This window comes from Oryctolagus cuniculus, chromosome 2 (genome assembly GCF_964237555.1).
Source record: "Oryctolagus cuniculus chromosome 2, mOryCun1.1, whole genome shotgun sequence".
Classification (NCBI taxonomy): Eukaryota; Metazoa; Chordata; class Mammalia; order Lagomorpha; family Leporidae; genus Oryctolagus; species Oryctolagus cuniculus.
This window is the reverse complement of record NC_091433.1, coordinates 70,551,013-70,566,930: the sequence shown is the minus strand read 5'-3', so window position 1 is coordinate 70,566,930 and position 15,918 is coordinate 70,551,013. Positions and strand designations below refer to the sequence as shown.

The window sequence follows — 15,918 nt, the reverse complement described above, 5'->3', positions numbered from 1 at the left end:
AGGCTTTAAGTCTTGCTCTCAAGAATCTTCACTGTGTTTTTCATGTATTGAAGATAGGCAGTGATAGGCACCAATGCCATGGGGCTTCCATTATTTCCTCTTCTTTTGTATCCACTTGTGCCTGGGTGGGGGCCCAAAAAGGGCACAGAGGAAGCTCAGGTCCTGATTTTGCTGTTTGAGTTTTCACAGCAACAGTCTCCTTCCTTTCTCCACTGATTACTAACCGAGGGTGCGGAGCAGGCTCCGGGACCGACACCTGGAAAGGTGTAACTTTTCATGAACACTCCTGCATCTCAGTGTCTGGGTGCTTCCCCTTCCTGAATCCTGATGAGCTTGTTGTCTGCTCTCCTTCATGCAGGAGTAAGCAACCTACTTAATACAGTGACGCCTGATCCTTTGGCATTAGGGAGGGAGCTGGGAGCTCCTCTGTGTGCGGCTTGGAAATCCCCCCAGGTGCTCTGAAGTGAGGATAAATGAGATCACAAGGTCAAATGGAGAACATGGGACAAGAGAGGAGATGAGGGACCTGCAGATTTGGAATTTTATTTCTGGAAAATAGCAAGCAAGATCTGTGTGTGTGCGTGTTTTGTTTATTTGTGTGCATCTATTTATTTGAAATGCAAGGAATAGAAAAAGAAATTCAATTGTGTAAGAATCTCCAGCTGATTCCAAGACTGCAATTAGATCAATGATTATAAATGGTACAGAAATTCCATACCATGCATCTACTTATCCAGCAAACATTTATTGAATATCTGTCTTCATTCACCTTAAGAGGCTAAAAGGTAGAAGTCCCATGCATTAAATAAATTTTTTTAAGATTTACTTATTTATTTGCAAGTCAGAGTTACACAGAGAGAGGAGAGGCAGAGAGAGAGAGAGAGGTAGAGACAGAGAGGTCTTCCATCCAATGGTCCACTCCTCACTTGGCCGCAACGGCCAGAACTGTGCTGATCCGAAACCAGGAGCCAGGAGCCTCCTTTGGGTCTCCCACGCAGGTGTAGGGGCCCAAGGACTTGGGCATTTTCCACTGCTTTTCCAGGCCACAGCAGAGAGCTGGATCAGAAGGGAGCAGCCGGGTCTCGAACCAGTGCCCATGTGGGATACCGGCGCTTCAGGCCAGGGTGTTAACCCACTGTGCCACAGCACCAGCTCCTATAAATACAATTCATGTTACAGGAAAAAAAAAAAAAAAAAAAAAACTACTTTGAGAGCATGCGCAAGAGGGCCTGATGTGTCTGCTCTGTGAGAGGAAGCCTCTGACAAAAAGTGATGATTAAGATACAACTTGAGAGCTAAGTGGCTGTAAGTTCCATAAAGGGAAGATTAAAGGAGAGAGTTACCATGTGGGAAATCTCTGCGCAAGTCAGTTTGGTCATCCAGTAGAATTTCATTACAGCTGCAACAGAAAATAAGGAAGAGTGACAGGGCCAATGCAGTTAGTAGGATCAGAGCATGGGAGCTGTTTAGAAAGGATTTGATCTGTATCCTCAGAGACCTGGGAGGCCAGTAGAGAGTGCTTAGCAGGCAATGACGGAGGCAGCAGATTTGCATTTTTAAAGTTCAGTCACTGTAGCAAGGTAAGAGGACAAAACTGAAAACTACGGTTTGGATGTTGGATGATAGTGTCTATGTGAACCTCAGTACCTTTCAAGCTGATTTATTCTACCATGTAGCAGTTTGTGTGTGTAAATATATATATAATCAGATTAACAGAGCGCTAGGTTGACTGCAATCATAGATTCAGCAAATGTGTGCTCAACCTGTATATCTAATATAAGGTATTAACGGAACTAGATATAAATTACATCCATTTTCCCCAATTTTTACCTTGTTCCCTTTCAAGATTATGATCCAACTTCCCTTATCTGATTTATTTGCTCCATCGTTCATACGAATGAGAAGTCCCTATTCACTTTTTGGGGCCTATACATTACTGATTTTTTGTAGGCTAAAGGATTCTGTCTCAGAGACTTTTGCTCAGTTCAAGGATCAGATAACAACTATGAAAGCGCTACTGCTTACAAAAACAAAAAACACATTCCTACTCAACAGAAGAAAGGTGGTGGCCCCAATTCAGTTTCACGATAAAGCTATTAAGAAAAAGAAGACCTCTTCTCCTGGGTAAAAGTTCCCTTTCTTTTCAGTAGTTTACTGTCACTAGCTAACTGCCTACTTTGTATGGCCATGTTTAATTTTGTCCAAGTATTTGAAAAAACATACTGAATGTCCTAAATAATGTAGCAGGAGATTTGATCTTCCTTTTAATAACAAGGCATATTAAAGATCAATTGTAGAAAGGAACATCATCAGTGTTATGGAACAAATTTAAGGAATTGTGTTGTGAGATAGTTCAAAAGGATTCACATATGCCTTATTTCTCTTTCGAAATGAAAATTCAACATCATGTCAGATTTTTTTAAAAAATAGAATTTTAGTGATTCTAAGTTTTATAGCATATAGAAATTTCAGAATAGGAAATGTAGACCCGTGGGATCAGAAATAAATGTTAACTGGTCTAACAGCATCTGACATTTGAATCTTCTCCAGAGTTTTCCAATCAATTGGTAGTTTATCCTGCGCTTAAACTTTTAAAGCACCAGGCATCACAGTAATTTCAGAAAAGACTCCTGGAGATGACTGCTGTCTCCTGAAATCCTTGGGGTCAAGCTGAGCACACCCCCTTGCTCTTCACTGAAGTCTCCTAACAAACTACCTGATTCTCCACCTGGCACAGATTTGACATGGTGCCTGCTCCTGTCTTCCTGGCTGTGCTCTGTTGACTGAAAACTTCATCTGTTCCCTTCAATTTCCTTATTTTGCCAGGCTTGGCTTTTAATGTTTACTGTACAAGCAATCAACAGGATTTGAAAGGTCAGTGGAAAATAGATCTTAAAGACTGTTCTCTAAATGCCAGAACCCCATGAATCCCATTTTGAAATGTGCAGAGTCGCCCTTACAGACACTTGACCCCAGTCAATGGTTTTGGGGATTGTGAGAGTCCAAACAGCATTAGCCAAACTGGCAGGAAAAAATCCTGAATTTGAATATACTTTATAAAAGTTGTTTTAGTATAAGAAGTTTAACTTGAAAATCAGGAAGATAAAAGCTCCAGCCCGATTCACTGCCTGGTCAGGAAAGGCAGTTATAACAAAGGAACACTTCTTTCCAAAGCTTTCCAAGACCTCTGTTTCCCCTGGCTCTTCTTTTTCACCCTGACTCCTAAACCAATTTTTTAAAAAATAGGTAAGCTGCTCTGGGCGTATTATTTCTCAAACAGTTAATATGGCTGTGAGAAGATAGAATATATAGTGGACGCTTTCTTATAACACAGCTCTGCAGGGACTCTTAATGTGTCCCTTGAGGCTTATAACTTCTGGCATTGATTAAAAATGCTTTTCCTATACCATAGTACCTTTAGCCTTGAGTTGTTTCAAATTACACCTATTTTCTCAATTGAAAAATCGGATGAGGTCTGTACACAATTCTTCCTCTTCTTAGCATGGTATAATGATTTAATGAGACTCACTGGGTTACAATTGGGATAAGAATATTTTTCTTTTATTTCCTTTTCCTCTCTGATAAAATGATCTCATGAAAAATGTCACTAACACATTTACTTCCTTTGGGAAGTATAATAATTACACTACCTAATTTTTCACTCTATTTGCTTTTAGCATATTCCTTAAATCCATACCTTGAAGCTACTCTAATCCAGTAAGTATCTGATACTCTCAGTTCACTCATTATTTTTGATAAGTTTAATAGAGAGAATGCCTTAATCTCAATTGTTTAGCACTTGACTATTTAATATATTTTACTACTTATGAGAGTGTAAAGACATAAGAATTAAAAAATTATTAGCTAATGAAAGATACTCATCTAATATATGATCATTCTTAGGAAGAAATGGTAGATCGATTTTTTTCTTATTTGAAAGCATTGATTTCAGATTAATTTATAAGAAAATGATTTATTTATCATTGGTGAACAAAGGAAATTGCTTTTTAAAAATAATAACACTATGATATTTTGTAAAAAATAAATAATTATGGTAGTATTTAATATACTAAGAATTTCCACAGCCACTACCCTAATTCACCCTCCCCATCCTCCCAATCTGATATTTCCCTCAAAGTTTTAAAATCAGTATGCCTGAATTGCCTTCCCAAGGGTAGCTCTTCCATCTTTTTGTAATTTCCTGAAGTTGCTGTATATACATCTAAATGCCAATAATTGCCTTGAATAGACTGAACTAAAATAAATGAGATGGCTAAAATTCATTTTTATCTCATAAATGTTACACCTTGTCAATTAAAACAAATACTCCTTTTCCGTGCCAAGAAAACATTTTCCGTTACATTCACAATCTGCTTCAACTGCCATCGGGTACAAGAAAAACCTCTAACAGATGGGAATCAGTAAATGGCAATTGCAGCTAGAACTGACTATATGAATAACAAATGCAAGACGTAGTCTGGGAGTTATCTCGGCAGGCAAACATGGGTATAAGAGTGTTTTGAGATGTTATACCATCGATTATGAGACAAAAATTAGGGATTGGCCACCAAATAAAAGAATGAATGTAAATGTCTCTCTCTCTCTCTGTCTCTCTCTCTTTCTGTGTGTGTGTGTGTGTGTGTGTGTGTGGTGTATATAGCTTTTTCACAGATTTCAACTCTGTTTCTCATATTACACAAAGTCGAAGTTGTTAAGACCTTCCTGTTGTTCTCAGGAATATTTTGGAGTAGTGAAATAAAGAAAAGAAAGGAGTGGGTATATGGTCTAGAGGTTGAGATGTCCCTATCCCATACTGCAGTACTTGAGTTTGAGTCCCAACTCTACTCCTGGTTCCAGCTTCCTGCTAATGCAGATTCTGGGAGGCAGGAGGTGATGGTCCAAGTGAATGGGTCCACGTCACCCATGTGGGAGCCTTAGATTAGGTCCCCAGCTTCTGGCTTCAGTCCATCCTAGACCAGCCTAGCCCTGGCCATGTGGGCATCTGAGGAGTGAACCAACAGATGGGAGCCCTTTCTGTCTCTGAAATAAATAAATTGCAATAAAATTTTAAAACAAAGAAAACAAGCAGTTCAGATTCAAAAAGGTATGAACATGTTCATCCAAATCTGGGAGTTTTATAGTCACCTTAGATATAAAGGTCACAATGTTCTGATGTTAACCTTTAATCACACTCTCAATGAGGTGTTGACAAAAATCTTACTTAGACTGTCCAATATGGTGATTACTCTCTTCCTAGGAACCCAAGTTGCTGAAGAACTTGGAGTCTGCAGAAATTGACCTCTACTAAGGCAAGACAAGGAAACTGTCCATCTTTGCTTTTCACTCCTCACCAAAATCCACTCCACGGTGCTCCTTGGGGATTTCTCCTCCAATCTTCCCAGTATGTGTATTAAAATGCCAATTATAAGAAGAGGTCATCCAACATTCTGAGGTCCGTAGAATAAGAGGGACCGCAGAGGAAGAAGGAAGAGACAGGTGACTGTCCTCCATGGCTTTTGTGTATCTCCATTCACTTTTTTTTAAAGATTTTATGTATTTATTTGAGAAACGGAGTTACAAGACAGAGAGGGAGAGACAGAGAGAAAAGTCTTCCATCTGCTTGTTCACTCCCCAAATGGCCAATTTGAAGCCAGGAGCCAGGAGCTTCCTCCAGGTCCCCCACATGGGTGCAGTCACCCAAGCACTTAGGCCATCTTCCACTGCTTTCCCAGGCCATAAACATAGAGCTGGATCAGAAGTGGAGGTGATGGGACTCGAACCAGTGTCCATTTGAGATGCCGGCACTGCAGGTGAAAACTTAGCCTAACTACCCCAGCCACAATCACCTTTTCTTATACAATTAAGGCAAGGCATTTGGGAACAAAGTAAGCAAGCTCTCCCTACCTGTACTGGTCACAGCCCAAATTCTTCCCTATCCTTTCAATTAGACACCTATCTGGGAGAAAAGATTTAGAAGGCTGGAGGAAGTGGGGTAGAGGACAGAAGTGCCTGTGGGCAGCTGGGGAGAAGCTCTGCCTCCTTTGTTTCCCAGCCACAATGTCTCCTTTTATCTTCCCTTTCTCTTGCCTCCTAGAGGGTCCTGCTGCAATGCAATAGCTCAAAACGTAGTCAGCTTCACTTTGCTGCCAGCACTTTTTTTGTTCCCTTTTAGAAATACAATACTCCAAACCTTATATAGTCAAGTTACCAGTGTGTCATTATTTGCGTTGATCTTTGAAACTCATTTAGTACATTCCTCTGAAGCAGCAGAATACAATTTGGGATGAAAATTTCTCTGTGTGAGATTTAAAATATCATTATAGCTGTCAAGGATTTAGAAATTAGCTTTTATGCTGATTGCTTTTCAATGGTTCAATCAGCAAAAGTGTAAACTGAGAATACACTGAGTTTCCTTAACCTCAAACTGATGAAGAATGTCAGAGATTGTTTTGTTTTTGTTTCTGCACAACACAATCTTTGAACAGATAACCATAATCATGTTATGTTTTTATTCACAATCATTATCATTAACTTCATCTTCCACTAAAAAATAATGTCTTAAAAATATTTTATCAGGGGCCGGCACTGTGGCATAGCAGGTAAAGCTGCTTTCTGCAGTGCCAGCATCCCATATGGGCACTGGTTCGAGTCCTGGCTGCTCCACTTCCGATCCAGCTCTCTGCTAAGGCCTGGGAAAACAGTGGAAGATGGCTCAAGTATTTGGGCTCCTGCACCCACGTGGAGACCCAGAAGAAGCTCCTGGCTGCTGGCTTTGGATCAGCCCAACTCCAGCTGTTGCGGCCATCTGGGGAGTGAACCAGCAGATGGAAGACTTCTGACTGTCTCTGTCGCTCTCTCTCTCTCTCTCTCTCTCTCTCTCTCTTTATTTCTCTCTGCCTCTGCCTCTCTGTAACACTGCCTTCAAATAAATAAATCTTTTTTAAAAATATTTTTTAAATTTATTTTTACTGGCAGATATGCAGATATTAGACAGTGAGAGAGAGAGACAGAGAGAAAGGTCATCCTTTTTCCGTTGGTTCACCCCATAAATGACCGCCACCGCCTGTGTGCTGTGCTGATCCGAAGCCAGGAGCCAGGTGCCTTTCCTGGTCTCCCATGTGGGTGCAGGGCCCAAGCACTTGGGCCATCCTCCACTGCACTCCCGGGTCACAGCAGAGAGCTGGACTGGAAGAGAAGCAACTAGGACAGAATCCGGCGCCCCAACCGGGACTAGAACCTGGGGTGCCGGCGCCACAGGCAAAGGATTAGCTTTTTTTGTCCATACTTGACTATGCTAAGAGTCACACAGATTAAGCAAACAGGTCCCTGATGCCCCCTTTTCTTCTCTTGTTTTTGGTGTCTTTCCTTTCACAAATCTCTTTGCTTCCTTCCTGTCTTCTGTGTGCCTCTCACCACCTCTCTGTATCTGGCTTTAAGGCTAAGTTAGTCTGTTTCTTTTTATATCATCATAAATGTTGTTTTGTTCAACAGCAGTGTACTTATGGCCCGAATGGACAGTATTAGGAACATCCTTATATTCATATGGTATTCTTGATACGATCTGCTAGACTGCACAGGTGATATTCTTTATATAGCATCCTCCCCCATCTACAACATGTGTGCACCTCCCCATACACCTAGCAAGCACAATGAATTCCAAGCTATAAGGGAAAGTTTAACAGGTGTATTATCAAGACTGTGTTGTTATCAAGATTTACATTCCTGTAAATCCAGTCTCCATTTTAAATGACCTGGCAGCATTGCTCATTGTCACCCAAATGCCAGAGAGTTGTCCTTGTCCTTAGAACCCCAACCAGAGGGCTCTGCTTTGTTGCGAGGCTGCAGCTCTCTGCTGATTGCATCTTCAGACGGTTTGTTTATCGCCTTCTGTGACTCATGCTCAACTCTGTCGTCTGTGAATGTCGTTCCCTCATTTCCCTAAATTTAGCCAGGAGCAAGCATCACCCTTCCTCTTAGTCGAGAAAAAGAATAAATGCCTAGCACCTCCATTTTTGCCTTCATTAAACTAACAGCGTGGTTTTCCTCTGTGCCTCTCAGAAACAAACAAAACCTAAAACAAACAAACTCGGCCTCCAGACTACATGGGTATTTTTTCTTCTTTATCCTTTCCTTTTCTTCTCATTTCTTTTCAGTTTGTTTTCAAGACCCAACTGGCTCTATTTCTGCTTGCAATCTGCCTGACACTTTTACCTGAAAATCGCTTATGTGTAAATTGATAAAGGCTATGTGTGATTCTGCTGTATAAAATCCTGTTATTTTAGTAAGAGTTTTTTTTTTTAAAGTATAACTTTCAACACAAGGGAGTATCATTAATGACAGAGATCTGAGATATCATTTTATACCTTTTAACCACTCTCCAGTGAGACTAGGCTAGTGCCCATCCCCTGTTTAGTATCTGGCCATCACTGCTTCTGAATCTTGATTTATAAGGTTCTCTTTAACTGGAATTTTCTTGAGCTTGTTTCTTGACTGCAGAACTCACTCTTTCTTCTCCTCTCCTCTCCTTGTTTTTTCTTGAAGGAGGCCCATGGCTCTGTAAGCTCACATTATTAATTTGGTTGTTATGGTTTAACAATTTTGTAGCCATCCTTTAAACTAATAATAAATATCAAATATACAATTATATACACACATACACAAAGAGACTTTCTTCACTAGGGAATATATATACCCCTATAAAATTTAAATAATATTTTGCGGATGATAGATGTGTTCACACTTTCAAGTCATATCGCATATGTGACTACTTTCTTTATCTGTATGTACAAATTCTTTTACTTTTTTTTCTTATTTTATTTATTTTCAAAGCTGAGTGACAGAGAGGGAGAAAGAATGCACTTCCAACCTTCCATCCTCTGGTTTACTTCCCAAGTGGCCACAACAGCTGAGGCTAGGCCAGGCCAAAAGTCAATAGCCTAGAACTCCATCCAGGTATCCCAGATGGATGGCAGGGATCCAAGCACTTGGACCATCTTCTGTTGGTTTCTCTGGCACATTCATAGGTAGCTGAATGAGAAGCAGATAAGCTGGGACTCAAATTGGTGCTCTAATAAGGGATGCCAGTATTGCAGACAGCAGCTTAACCTACTGTACCACGATGCTGGCCTCTATATGTACAAGTTCTAAACAGGAAGAACTTGTACTACACAATCAATGTAATGAGTTCTAATATAACAATGTATTTAGTAATATCTACATTCTCCATATAGTCTAGAAAAATTCACACAATAGAAATTTCAGCTGACAGTCTCCAGCATTCCACATACTGATTTTTATATATTGTCCCTTTCATAGAAACAGTAGAAATCTTGATGTCTAAAACAAAAGTAAACTGTGAAGATGGCGGAATAGTGAGGGCGCGCACCGATAGTCCGGGAAAATTTAGTTTAATAAAAGGGGAGTTACGGTAGCCTCAGAAAAAAGAACCAGGAAAATATTGCAGACAAAACTCTTCTGGATCCAGAGGGCGTGAATCGGAGGACCTACTGGGAGAACAAGGTCGCCCACCGCGCGCGAAAGCCGAGCAGCAGGACCGAGCCACGGGACTGAGCTGCGCAAGCTGCAGGGTCTGCGCGCAAGTGCTCGAAGGGGAGTGCAACAGCGGGGAGACTTGGGACGTCCAGGGCGCTGAGTCCACACATCAGCGCTGGAAGGGGAGCAGACCTGCGTGGAGAGCGTGGGAGCCCACAGTTCGGGACACCAGCGGCAGACTCAACACACCAGCGCTGGAACGCGAGGTGAGCCGAACCTCAATAACCCGAGACACCAGCAGGCAAGCGGAGAGAGGAGACTAGAGGGAACGACCCCCGGGGCGGGGGGGACTTCACCAAGCTAACTGGAAGAGAGAGAGAGGGAAAAAAAAAAAAAGGTGACTGGTACGGACACGGGTTTCTCTCTCTCCGCTCACCTCTCAAGGGCGAGCAAGACAAAGAGCAGGCGCCATCTTGGACATACGTCATAAGCAGAGCGACCTCAGGTCTGCACCGGCCCTGAGCCTAGCAGTAAAACCTGACTCTGGGTGGGGCGAATTAACAGGAGATTAGGACGTAGTAAATTTATGGTGCTACTGAACTGAGACTGTGAAAAAAGAGACGGTGGGGGAGAGAACTCACGGAATTCACGTGAGCACTCTCCAGAGACGCTACAATTCCGTAACTTTGGCAACCCAGTGGGAGACTGAAGGAGAATTTGAGCCCACTCTAAGGGCCGAACAGATTCCCTGTGTGGTCCTTGGGAAAGAGCTTCTGATCTCTGCTCCTGTGGGTATATCATTTGCCTGCTAACTACCTCCAACTTCGTTCAGCTGTGCAGAATAACTTCCCTTTTGAATCAAAAAAGAGAGAGAGAGAGAGAGAGAGGTTTACCACGCCTAACCTGGGAGTGTCACCTTTGGCACACCAAACAGAGCTCTCAGGCCACACCCATCTCAAGCCCTAAGGCTCCATCAAAAACAGATAGTCCACTTAATCTAGAGTCATAGTATAACAAGAAAAAGCACCACAGTGAAGAAACCAAATATCTCCAATATGACAAATAACAAACGCAAAAACCAAGGTAATAAAAACAAGGAAGTCACCATGAAGCCCTCAAATGAAAAAGACACCCCAATTCAAGATTATGAGGATGATGACATAGAAGAAATGCAAGAAGCAGATCTCCAAAAATTGATAAGAACATTAAGAAGTTCTCAAAAACAAATTCTTGAACTACAGAAATCCTTAATGGACAAGATAGAAAATCTCTCTCGAAAAAGGAAATATTAAGGAGGAATCAAAATGAAACGAAACAACTAGTACAACAGGAAACTGGGATAGTGACTGAAGTGAAGAATTCAATAGATCAAATGAAAAACACAATAGAGAGCCTTACAAACAGAATGGGAGAAGCAGAAGAGAGAATATCGGACTTAGAAGACAGAGAACAGGAAAGGATACAGTCAGACCAAAGAAAAGACGAGGAAATTAGAAATCTAAAACATATTGTCGGGAATCTTCAGGATACTATTAAAAAACCCAACATTCGGGTTCTAGGAGTTCCTGAAGGCATGGAGAGGGAGAAAGGATTAGAAGGCCTTTTTAGTGAGATATTAGCAGAAAATTTCCCAGGTTTGGAGAAGGACAGAGAAATCCTAGTACAGGAAGCTCACAGAACCCCTAATAAACACGACCAAAAGAGACCCTCACCACGACACGTTGTAATTAAACTCTCCACAGTGAAACATAAAGAAAAGATCCTAAGATGTGCAAGAGAGAAACGTCAGATTACTCTCAGAGGATCTCCAATCAGACTCACAGCTGACTTCTCATCAGAAACTCTACAAGCTAGGAGGGAATGGCGAGATATAGCCCAGGTACTAAGAGAGAACAACTGCCAGCCCAGAATATTATATCCTGCAAAGCTATCATTTGTGAATGAAGGTGAAATAAAGACTTTTCATAACAAACAGAAATTGAAAGAATTTGTTGCCACTCGTCCAGCCCTGCAAAAGATGCTTAAAGATGTGTTACACACAGAAACAAAGAAACACGGTCATCAATATGAAAGAAGGTAAAGGAAGGAAACCAAGGAAGGAAAGCTCACAGCAAAAGATGACAGGGAATTCAAAGCATATATTAGAACTTATCTTTGGCAAATGGCAGGGCAAAGTTACCACTTATCATTAGTCACATTGAACGTGAATGGCCTGAACTGTCCAGTTAAAAGACACCGTTTGGCTGATTGGGTTAAGGAACAAAACCCATCTATTTGCTGCTTACAAGAAACACATCTTTCCAACAAAGACCCATACAGACTGAAAGTGAAAGGCTGGAAAAAGATATACCATGCCAACAGAAATGAAAAAAGAGCAGGCGTAGCCATCTTAATATCAGACACCATAAACTTTACCACAAAAACCGTTAAGAGAGACAAAGAGGGACACTACATAATGATTAAGGGATCAATTCAACAGGAAGATATAACAATTATCAATGTATATGCACCTAACTACAGGGCACCGGTTTATCTAAAAGATTTGTTAACGGACTTAAAGGGAGACTTAGACCCCAATACAATAGTACTGGGAGACTTCAATACTCCACTCTCAGAAATAGACAGATCAATAGGACAGAAGATCAACAAGGATACAGTAGATTTAAACGACACTATAGCCCAAATGGATCTAACAGATATATACAGAACTTTCAATCCTACAGCTAAAGATTATACATTCTTCTCAGCAGTACATGGAACCTTCTCTAGGATTGACCACATACTAGGCCATAAAGCAAGTCTCAGCAAATTCAAAAGAATTAGAATCATACCATGCAGCTTCTCAGACCATAAAGGAATGAAGTTGGAAATGAACAACTCAGGAATCCCTAGAGCATACGCAAACACATGGAGATTGAACAACATGCTCCTGAATGAACAATGGGTCATAGAAGAAATCAAAAGAGAAATCAAAAACTTTCTGGAAGTAAATGAGGATAACAGCACAACATACCAAAACTTATGGGACGCAGCAAAAGCAGTGTTAAGAGGAAAGTTTATATCAATAGGTGCCTACATCAAGAAATTGGAAAGGCACCAAATAGATGAGCTTTCTATTCACCTCAAGGATCTAGAAAACCTACAGCAAACCAGACCCAAATCTAGTAGGAGAAGAGAAATAATTAAAATCAGAGAAGAAATCAACAGGATTGAATCAAGAAAAACATTACAAAAAATCAGCCAAACGAGGAGCTGGCTTTTTGAAAAAATAAACAAAATTGACACCCCATTGGCCCAACTAACTACAAAAAGAAGAGAAAAGACCCAAATCAATAAAATCAGAGATGAAAAAGGAAATGTAACAACAGACACCACAGAAATAAAAAGAATCATCAGAAATTACTACAAGGACTTGTATGCCAGCAAACAGGGAAACCTATCAGAAATGGATAGATTCCTGGACACATGCAACCTACCTAAATTGAACCAGGAAGACATCGAAAACCTAAACAGACCCATAACTGAGACAGAAATTGAAACAGTAATAAAGGCCCTCCCAACAAAGAAAAGCCCAGGACCAGATGGATTCACCGCTGAATTCTACCAGACATTTAAAGAAGAACTAACTCCAATTCTTCTCAAACTATTCAGAACAATTGAAGAAGAGGGAATCCTCCCAAATTCTTTCTATGAAGCCAGCATCACCTTAATTCCTAAGCCGGGAAAAGATGCAGCACTGAAAGAGAATTACAGACCAATATCCCTGATGAACATAGATGCAAAAATCCTCAATAAAATTCTCGCCAATAGAATGCAACAACACATCAGAAAGATCATCCACCCAGACCAAGTGGGATTTATCCCTGGTATGCAGGGATGGTTTAATGTGCGCAAGACAATCAATGTGATACACCACATTAACAGACTGCAGAAGAAAAACCATATGATTCTCTCAATAGATGCCGAGAAAGCATTTGATAAAATACAACACCCATTCATGATGAAAACTCTAAGCAAACTGGGTTTGGAAGGAACATTCCTCAATACAATCAAAGCAATCTATGAAAAACCCACAGCCAACATCCTATTGAATGGGGAAAAGTTGGAAGCATTTTCACTGAGATCTGGGACCAGACAGGGATGTCCACTCTCACCACTGCTATTCAATATAGTTCTGGAGGTTCTAGCCAGAGCTATTAGGCAAGAAAAAGAAATTAAAGGGATACAAATTGGGAAGGAAGAACTCAAACTATCCCTCTTTGCAGATGACATGATTCTTTATTTAGGGGACCCAAAGAACTCTACCAAGAGACTATTGGAACTCATAGAAGAGTTTGGCAAAGTAGCAGGGTATAAAATCAATGCACAAAAATCAACAGCCTTTGTATACACAGACAATGCCATGGCTGAGGAAGAACTTCTAAGATCAATCCCATTCACAATAGCTACAAAAACAATCAAATACCTTGGAATAAATTTAACCAAGGACGTTAAAGATCTCTACGATGAAAATTACAAAACCTTAAAGAAAGAAATAGAAGAGGATACCAAGAAATGGAAAAATCTTCCATGCTCATGGATTGGAAGAATCAATATCATCAAAATGTCCATTCTCCCAAAAGCAATTTATAGATTCAATGCAATACCAATCAAGATACCGAAGACCTTCTTCTCAGATCTGGAATAATTGGTGCTGAAATTTATATGGAGGCACAAGAGACCTCGAATAGCTAAAGCAATCTTGTACAACAAAAACAAAGCCGGAGGCATCACAATACCAGATTTCAGGACATACTACAGGGCAGTTGTAATCAAAACAGTATGGTACTGGTACAGAAACAGATGGATAGACCAATGGAACAGAATTGAAATACCAGAAATCAACCCAAACATCTACAGCCAACTTATATTTGATCAAGGATCTAAAACTAATTCCTTGAGCAAGGACAGTCTATTCAATAAATGGTGCTGGGAAAATTGGATTTCCACGAGCAGAATCATGAAGCAAGACCCCTACCTTACACCTTACACAAAAATCCACTCAACATGGATTAAAGACCTAAATCTACGACCTGACACCATCAAGTTACTAGAGAACTTGGGAGAAACCCTTCAAGATATTGGCACAGGCAAAGAGTTTCTGGAAAAGACCCGGGAGGCACAGGCAGTCAAAGCCAAAATTAACTATTGGGATTGCATCAAATTGAGAAGTTTCTGTACTGCAAAAGAAACAGTCAGGAGAGTGAAGAGACAACCGTCAGAATGGGAAAAAATATTTGCAAACTATGCAACAGATAAAGGGTTAATAACCAGAATCTACAAAGAGATCAAGAAACTCCACAAAAACAAAACCAACAACCCAATTAAGAGATGGGCCAAGGACCTCAATAGACATTTTTCAAAAGAGGAAATCCAAATGGCCAACAGGCACATGAAAAAATGTTCAAGGTCATTAGCAAACAGAGAAATGCAAATCAAAACCACAATGAGGTTCCACCTCACCCCGGTTAGAATGGCTCACATTCAGAAATCTACCAACAACAGATGCTGGCGAGGATGTGGGGAAAAAGGGACACTAACCCACTGTTGGTGGGAATGCAAACTGGTCAAGCCACTATGGAAGTCAGTCTGGAGATTCCTCAGAAACCTGAAGATAACCCTACCGTTCGACCCAGCCATCCCACTCCTTGGAATTTACCCAAAGGAATTTAAATTGGCAAACAAAAAAGCGGTCTGCAGCCTAATGTTTATTGCAGCTCAATTCACAATAGCTAAGACCTGGAACCAACCTAAATGCCCATCAACGATAGACTGGATAAAGAAATTATGGGATATGTGCTCTTTAGAATACTATACCGCAGTAAGAAACAACGAAATCCAGTCATTTGCAACAAAATGGAGGAATCTGGAACACATCATGCTGAGTGAAATAAGCCAGTCCCAAAGGGACAAATACCATATGTTCTCCCTGATCGGTGACATTGACTGAACACCAAAAAGGAAACCTGTTGAAGTGGAATGGACACTATGGGAAACGGTGACTTGATCAGCATAGCCCTGACTGTTAATGAACAACTTAATACATTATCCCTCTTAGTAGTTTTTTTGTCTGTTCTACTTAATATGACTGGTTTAATTCTGTAATTAATACACAGTTATTCTTAAGTGTTGAAATTTAACTGAAATGTGATCCCTGTTAAACATAAGAGTAGGAATAAGAGAGGGAAGAGATATATAATTTGGGACATGCTCAAGCTGACTTGCCCCAAATGGTAGAGTTAGAAACATACCAGGGGACTCCAATTTAATCCCATCAAGGTGACATGTACCAATGCCATCTCACTAGTCCAAGTGATCAATTTCAGTTCGCAATTGATCATAATGAAAGGACTAAGAGTCAAAGGGAGCACATAAGCAAGTCTAGTA

The 15,918-nt window shown here is 40.6% G+C and overlaps 1 pseudogene; it reads left to right on the top strand.

Moving 5' to 3' along the window:
* The window catches only part of LOC100337955 (uncharacterized), an 86,657-nt pseudogene extending 84,529 nt beyond the window's left edge, over positions 1–2,128 (top strand).
* The last annotated feature ends 13,790 nt before the right edge of the window (positions 2,129–15,918 follow it).